Source organism: Aegilops tauschii, chromosome 6 (assembly GCF_002575655.3).
Source record: "Aegilops tauschii subsp. strangulata cultivar AL8/78 chromosome 6, Aet v6.0, whole genome shotgun sequence".
Classification (NCBI taxonomy): domain Eukaryota; kingdom Viridiplantae; phylum Streptophyta; class Magnoliopsida; order Poales; family Poaceae; genus Aegilops; species Aegilops tauschii.
The window spans coordinates 77527573-77536063 of record NC_053040.3 but is presented as its reverse complement, the minus strand read 5'-3'; positions in this window follow the sequence as shown (position 1 = coordinate 77536063).

Here is an 8491-nt window from a genome sequence, read left to right as displayed (position 1 = left end):
ATGTGTGACCTGGAATCCAACTTGACATGTATTGTTCATATCTGAATAATCAGTACCCGTGAGAGGCACCTCATCGGCTCACTCTCAGCTTTGCTCATGTACATAACAAGAAGCACAATTCAGAGAAGAAAACCAGGGACTGTGTGGGCACCAAGGCAAGCACTCCGATTATGTGCTTATAAAATGGGATTGATCTGGGCCGAGGGTTGGAACTTGGAAGTGGCGGATGTGGCACAATGGTCTCTCCTTCCCTGCCCCTTTGTTACCTTATGCGAGAGGAATCCACAACCATCTCAAGAGAGCTCCCTTCCGCAGTTGGTGGCAAGGATTGGATCCGAGGCACTGATGGAAGTGACGGGAGTGGAAAGGCCAGAGGGCTGACGAGACGACCGTGGCACACCATCTTTCCTTCATTGCCCTTTTCTTCCCCAGCAGCAAGCACCCTAAAGCGACTACCAAACCACATGAGCCTGTTGTTGTGAGCCGCTAGGAGTATCGCCATTGTGCGGACGAGGGTGGAGGATGAGAGGACACAGTGGTCAGTTCTAGGGCTTAGGGATGCCGCCGCCGTCGCCTGTAGGAGGAGGTGATCAGATGAACGACCGCAGGCTCACCCCTTTCACTCCTCTACCACGCGGATCGTAACATTAGGCTGCATTAGTAAACGAGAGGGCTCGTAGATCGATCCTCGGAGCAGCAGCCCACTAACGCGTTTGGGCCGGCAGGGACGCTTGAGGTGGGAGCGGTAGAAAAGACCGCGGGGACTGGAGGATCCAGATCGCTGAGTGAGCTAATCGGACGGTGCAGCGTGTCAAATCGCTGTGGAGGCTCCTAGGTAGCCCCGTTATACTGTTTCTCAATCCGCCAAATACTTGGGGCAGTTCCACTTCCAGTGACCAATCCCTTTGCAGTAGAAGCACTCAGATTCAGGCTTAGGTCTAGACTTGGGCTTCTTCCCGAGAGTGGCAACTTGCATTTTCATATTTGCCCAAGGGATATTATTGTTGGGGAACGTAACAGAAATTCAAAATTTTCTACGCATCACCAAGATCAATCTATGGAGTTTACTAGCAACGAGAGGGAAGGGGAGTGCATCTACATACCATTGTAGATCGCGAGCGGAAGCGTTCAAGAGAACGGGGTTGATGGAGTCGTACTCGTCGTGATCCAAATCACCGATGATCCTAGCGCCGAACGGACGGCACCTCCGCGTTCGACACACGTACGGAGCAGCGACGTCTCCTCCTTCTTGATCCAGCAAGGGGGGAGGAGAGGTTGATGGAGATCCAGCAGCACGACGGCGTGGTGGTGGAAGTAGCGGGATTCCAACAGGGCTTCGCCAAGCGCTGCGGGAGGAGGGAGATGTGTCACGGGAGGGAGAGGGAGGCGCCAGGGCTTAGGTATTGCTGCCCTCCCTTCCCCCCACTATATATAGGGCCAAGGGAGAGGGGGGGCGCAGCCTTGGCCCTTCCTCCAAGGAAGGGTGCGGCTAGGGAGGAGTCCATCCTCCCCAAGGCACCTCGGAGGTGCCTTCCCCCTTTAGGACTCTCCCTTTCCCTTATCTCTTGGCGCATGGGCCTCTTGGGGCTGGTGCCCTTGGCCCATATAGGCCAAAGCGCACACCCCTACAGCCCATGTGCCCCCCCGGGGCATGTGGACCCCTTGGTGGACCCCCGGACCCCTTTCGGCACTCCCGGTACAATACCGATAATGCGCGAAACCTTTCCGGTGACCAAAACAAGACTTCCCATATATAAATCTTTACCTCCGGACCATTCCGGAACTCCACGTGATGTCCGGGATCTCATCCGGGACTCCGAACAACTTTCGGGTTACCGCATACTAATATCTCTACAACCCTAGCGTCACCGAACCTTAAGTGTGTAGACCCTACGGGTTCGGGAGACACGCAGACATGACCGAGAGGACTCTCCGGTCAATAACCAACAGCGGGATCTCGATACCCATGTTGGCTCCCACATGCTCCTCGATGATCTCATCGGATGAACCACGATGTCGAGGATTCAATCAATCCCGTATACAATTCCCTTTGTCAATCGGTATAGTACTTGCCCGAGATTCGATCGTCGGTATCCCGATACCTTGTTCAATCTCATTACCGGCAAGTCTCTTTACTCGTTCCGTAACACATCATCCTATGATCAACTCCTTGGTCACATTGTGCACATTATGATGATGTCCTACCGAGTGGGCCCAGAGATACCTCTCCATTTACACGGAGTGACAAATCCCAGTCTCGATTCGTGCCAACCCAACAGACACTTTCGGAGATACCTGTAGTGCACCTTTATAGCCATCCAGTTAAGTTGTGACGTTTGGTACACCCAAAGCATTCCTACGGCATCCGGGAGTTGCACAATCTCATGGTCTAAGGAAATGATACTTGACATTAGAAAAGCTCTTAGCAGACGAACTACACGATCTTGTGCTAGGCTTAGGATTGGGTCTTGTCCATCACATCATTCTCCTAATGATGTGATCCCGTTATCAACGACATCCAATGTCCATGGTCAGGAAACCGTAACCATCTATTGATCAACGAGCTAGTCAACTAGAAGCTTACTAGGGACAGGTGTTGTCTATGTATCCACACATGTATCTGAGTTTCCTATCAATACAATTTTAGCATGGATAATAAACGATTATCATGAACAAGGAAATATAATAATAACCAATTTATTATTGCCTCTAGGGCATATTTCCAACAGTCTCCCACTTGCACCAGAGTCAATAATCTAGTTCACACCACCATGTGATTAACACTCACAGGTCACATCACCATGTGACCAACATCCAAAGAGTTTACTAGAGTCAACAATCTAGTTCACATCACTATGTGATTAACACTCAATGAGTTCTGGTTTGATCATGTTATGCTTGTGAAAGGGGTTATTAGTCAACGGGTCTGAACCTTTCAGATCCGTGTGTGCTTTACGAATATCTATGTCATCTTGTGGATGCTACCATGTGCTACTTGGAGCCATTTCAAATAACTACTCTACTATACGAATCCGGTTTACTACTCAGAGTCATCCGGATTAGTGTCAAAGTTCGCATCGACGTAACCCTTTACGACGAACCCCTTTTCACCTCCATGATCGAGAAAATCCTTAGTCCACTAGATACTAAGGATAAGTTCGACCGCTGTCATGTGATCCATTCCCGGATCACTATTGTACCCCTTGACCAACTCATGGCAAGGCACACTTCATGTGCGGTACACAGCATAGCATACTGTAGAGCCTACGTCTAAAGCATAGGGGACGACCTTCGTCCTTTCTCTCTCTTCTGCTGTGGTCAGGTCTTGAGTCTTACTCAATACTCACACCTTGTAACACAGCCAAGAACTCCTTCTTTGCTGATCTATTTTGAACTCTTTCAAAATCATGTCAAGGTGTGCGTTCTTTGAAAGTATCATCAGGCGTCTTGATCTATCTCTATAGATCTTGATGCCCAATATGTAAGCAGCTTTATCCAGGTCTTCCTTTGAAAAACTCCTTTCAAACAACCCTTTATGCTTTCCAGAAATTTTACATCATTTCGGATCAACAATATGTCATTCACATATACTTATCAGAAATGTTGTAGCGCTCCCACTCACTTTATTGTAAATACAAGTTTCTAACAAACTTTGTATAAACCCAAAAACTCTGATTACTCCATCAAAGCGTATATTCTGACTCCGAGATGCTTGCTCTAGTCCATGGAAGGATCGCTGGAGCTAGCATACCTTTTAGCATCCTTAGGATCGACAAAACCTTTCTGATTGTATCACATACAACCTTTCCTTACGAAAACTGGTAAGGAAACTTTTTTTTGACATCCATCTGCCAGATTTCATAAATGCAGCTAATGCTAACATGATTCCGACGGACTTAAGCATCGCTACGGATGAGAAAATCTCATCGTAGTCAACTCCTTGAACTTGTGAAAATACTCTTTGCCACAAGTCGAGCTTCATAGACGGTAACATTACCATCCATGTTCGTCTTCTTCTTAAAGATCCATTTATCTCAATGGCTTGCCGATCATCGGGCAAGTTCACCAAAGTCCATGCTTTGTTCTGATACATGGATCCTATCTCGGATTTCATGGCCTCGAGCCATTCGTCAGAATCCGGGCCCACCATCACTTCTCCACAGCTCATAGGTTCATCGTTGTCCAACAACATGACTTCCAAGACAGGATTACGCATTACTCTGAAGTAGTACGCATCCTCGTCGTCCTACGAGGTTTGGTAGTGACTTGATCCGAAGTTTCATGATCACTATCATAAGCTTTCACTTCAATTGGTGTAGGTATCACAGGAACAACTTCCTGTGCCCTGCTACACACTAGTTGAAGTGACGGTTCAATAACCTTATCAAGTCTCCACCATCCTCCCACTCAATTCTTTCGAGAGAAACTTTTCCTTGAGAAAGGACTTATTTCTAGAAGCAATTACTTTTGCTTCCAGATCTGAAATAGGAGGTATACCCAACTGTTTTGGGTATTCTATGAAGATGCATTTATCCGCTTTGGGTTCGAGCTTATCAGCCTGAAACTTTTTTCACATAAGCGTCGCAGCCCCAAACTTTTAAGAAACGACAACTTAGGTTTCTCTAAACGGTGTCGTCTCAACAGAATTGCGTGGTACCCTATTTAAAGTGAATGCGGTTGTCTCTAATGCCTAACCCATAAACGATAGTGGTTATTCGATAAGAGACATCATGGCATGCACCATATCCAATAGGGTGCAGTTATGATGTTCGGACACACCATCACACTGTGGTGTTCTAGGCGGTATTAATTGTGAAACACTTTTCCACAATGTTTTAATTGTGTGCCAAACTCGTAACTCAGATATCTCTATGATCATATCATAGACATTTTATCCTCTTGTCACGACGATCTTCAACTTCACTCTGAAATTACTTGAACCTTTCAATAATTCAGACTTGTATTTCATCAAGTAAATATTCTCGTCATCTACTCAAATCATCTGTGAAGTAAGAACATATCGATATCCACTGCGTGCCTCAGCACTCATTGGACTGCACACATCAAATGTATCACTTCCAACAAGTTGCTCTCTTGTTCCATCTTACTGAAAACGAGGCCTTTCAGTCATCTTGCCCATGTGGTATGATTTGCATGTCTCAAGTGATTCAAAATCAAGTGAGTCCAAACGATCCATCTGCATGGAGTTTCTTCATGCATATATACCAATAGACATGGTTCGCATGTCTCAATCTTTTCAAAAAACGAGTGAGTCCAAAGATCCATCTACATGGAGCTTCTTCATGCGTTCTATACCAATATGACTCAAATGGCAGTGCCACAAGTATGTGGTACTATCATTACTATTTTATATCTTTTGGCATGAACATGTGTATCACTACGATCGAGATTCAATGAACCATTCATTTTAGGTGCAAGACCATTGAAGGTATTATTCAAATAGACAGAGTAACCATTATTCTCCTTAAATGAATAACCGTATTGCGATAAACATAATCTAATCATGTCTATGCTCAACGCAAACACCAAATAACAATTATTTAGGTTTAACACCAATCTCGATGGTAGAGGGAGCATGCGATGCTTGATCACATCAACCTTGGAAACACTTCCAACACATATCGTCATCTCACCTTTAGCTAGTCTCCGTTTGTTCCGCAGCTTTTATTTCGGGTTACTAACACTTAGCAACCGAACCGGTATCTAATACCCTGGTGCTGCTAGGAGTACTAGTAAAGTACACATTCATATAATGTATATCCAATATACTTCTGTCGACCTTGCCTGCCTTCTCATCTACTAAGTATCTAGGGTAGTTCTACTTCAGTGACCGTTCCCCTCATTACAGAAGCACTTAGTCTCGGGTTTGGGTTCAACCTTGGGATTCTTCACTAGAGCAGCAAATGATTTGCTGTTTCATGAAGTATCCCTTTTGCCCTTGCCCTTCTAGAAACTAGTGGTTTTACTAACCATCAACAATTGATGCTCCTTCTTGATTTCTACTTTCGCGGTCTCAAACATCGCGAGTTGCTCAAGGATCATCATGTCTATCCCTGATATGTTATAGTTCATCACGAAGCTCTAATAGCTTGGTGGCAGTGACTATGGAGAACCATCACTATCTCATCTGGAAGATTAACTCCCACTCGATTCAAGCGATTGTGGCACTCAGACAATCTGAGCACATGCTCAACGATTGAGCTTTTCTCCCTTAGTCTGCAGGCTTAAGAAACTTGTCAGAGGTCTCATACCTCTTGACGTGGGCACTAGTCTGAAATCCCAATTTCAGTCTTCGGAACATCTCATATGTTCTGCGACGTTTCAAAACGTCTTTGGTACCACAATTCTAAACCGTTAGCATTACGCACTGAACTATCACGTAGTCATCAAAACGTGTATGTCAGATGTTTCGCAACATCTACAGACGACGCTGAGGTTCAGCACACCGAGCGGTGCATTAAGGACATAAGCCTTCTGTGCAGCAATGAGGACAATCCTCAGTTTACGGACCCAGTCCGCATAATTGCTACTATCAACTTTCAACTAAATTTTCTCTAGGATCATATATTAAACAGTAGAACTAAAGCGCAAGCTATGACATAATTTGCAAAGACCTTTTGACTATGTTCATGATAATTAAGTTCATCTGATTATTTAATGAACTCCCACTCAGATAGACATCCCTCTAGTCATCTAAGTGATACATGATCCAAGTCAAACTAGGCCGTGTCCGATCATCACGTGAGACGGACTAGTCATCATCGGTGAACATCTCCATGTTGATCGTATCTACTATACGACTCATGTTCGACCTTTCGGTCTCTTGTGTTCCGAGGCCATGTCTGTACATGCTAGGCTCGTCAAGTCAACCTAAGTGTTTCACATGTGTTCCAAGGCCATGTCTATACATGCTAGGCTCGTCAACACCCGTTGTATTCGAACGTTAGAATCTATCACACCCGATCATCACGTGGTGCTTCGAAACAACGAACCTTCGCAACGGTGCACAGTTAGGGGGAACACGTCTCTTGAAATTTTAGTGAGGGATCATCTTATTTATGCTACCGTCATTCTAAGCAAATAAGATGTAAACATGATAAACATCACATGCAAATCATAAGGTGATGTGATATGGCCAATATCATCTTGCGCCTTAGATCTCCATCTTCGAGGCGCGGCATGATCACCTTCGTCACCAGCATGACACCATGATCTCCTTCATCATGATCTCCATCATCGTGTCTTCATGAAGTTGTCTCGCCAACTATTACTTCTACTACTATGGCTAACGGTTAGCAATAAAGTAAAGTAATTACATGGCGTTATTCATTGACACGCAGGTCATACAATAAATTAAGACAACTCCTATGGCTCCTGCCGGTTGTCATACTCATCGACATGCAAGTCGTGATTCCTATTACAAGAACATGATCAATCTCATACATCACATATATCATTCATCACATCCTTTTGGCCATATCACATCACATAGCATACCCTGCAAAAACAAGTTAGACGTCCTCTAATTGTTGTTGCATGTTTTACGTGGCTGCTATGGGATTCTAGCAAGAACGTTTCTTACCTACGCAAAAGCCACAACGTGATATGCCAATTTCTATTTACCCTTCATAAGGACCCTTTTCATCGAATCCGATCCGACTAAAGTGGGAGAGACAGACACCCGCTAGCCACCTTATGCAACTAGTGCATGTCAGTCGGTGGAACCTGTCTCACGTAAGTGTACGTGTAAGGTCGGTCCGGGCCGCTTCATCCCACGATGCCGCCGAATCAAGATAAGACTAGTAACGGCAAGTAAATTGACAACATCGACGCCCACAACTACTTTGTGTTCTACTCGTGCATAGAAACTACGCATAGACCTAGCTCTGATACCACTGTTGGGGAACGTAACAGAAATTCAAAATTTTCTACGCATCACCAAGATCAATCTATGGAGTTTACTAGCAACGAGAGGGAAGGGGAGTGCATCTACATACCATTGTAGATCGCGAGCGGAATCGTTCAAGAGAACGGGGTTGATGGAGTCGTACTCGTCGTGATCCAAATCACCGATGATCCTAGTGCCGAACGGACGGCACCTCCGCGTTCAACACACGTACGGAGCGGCGACGTCTCCTCCTTCTTGATCCAGCAAGGGGGGAGGAGAGGTTGATGGAGATCCAGCAGCACGACGGCGTGGTGGTGGAAGTAGCGGGATTCCAACAGGGCTTCGCCAAGCGCTGCGGGAGGAGGGAGATGTGTCATGGGAGGGAGAGGGAGGCGCCAGGGCTTAGGTGTTGCTGCCCTCCCTTCCCCCCACTATATATAGGGCCAAGGGAGAGGGGGGGGGGCGCAGCCTTGGCCCTTCCTCCAAGGAAGGGTGCGGCCAGGGAGGAGTCCATCCTCCCCAAGGCACCTCGGAGGTGCCTTCCCCCTTTAGGACTCTCCCTTTCCCTTATCTCTTGGCGCA